We start from the raw sequence: 594 nt of genomic DNA on the forward strand, positions 1-594 counted from the left end.
TGGATTTCTGTACAGTTCTACATTTATGATCACTGTTTTTACATTATATTTATAGATCTTATTTTATTCATGATTTACATTTATCAGTTCTTATCAAGAGTTGTTGTCTCCTGATTTGTGTGATATAAAGTGAGTTAATTCTTCATTTTCTAATTCCTCTTAAATAATTCAATACTTGTTAACATAGAAAAAGGAATAAAAAGTATACAATCATTCACATCAGTGTTTATGAAGGAACAGCGGCATTAGAATCTATCAGGCACCAAATTTGGCTTTTACAGCTACATTTTTTCTCAAGTGGAGAATGCCCTTGTACTGCCCTAGCTGTCAAATTTTTCCCACTGGCTTGTTACTCCTTATCCTTGTGGAAAGCCCGGGTGTCTCACACACACACACACACATACACACCTCTAAAACTGACGTGTGTATGTGCCAGAATTCATTGGCTTGTATTTATAGCTCATTCCAAGTCACCCATCCAAAGTGTTATCGCATCAAATTTAGCTGCGGTGTCTCACACTCACACTCACACACTCATCCTCACCAGCCTGAAGTCTTATGAATGTGATGTGGACAATGAGGTGGCAGAGGAGA

Source organism: Platichthys flesus, chromosome 10, assembly GCF_949316205.1.
Source record: "Platichthys flesus chromosome 10, fPlaFle2.1, whole genome shotgun sequence".
Lineage (NCBI taxonomy): Eukaryota > Metazoa > Chordata > Actinopteri > Pleuronectiformes > Pleuronectidae > Platichthys > Platichthys flesus.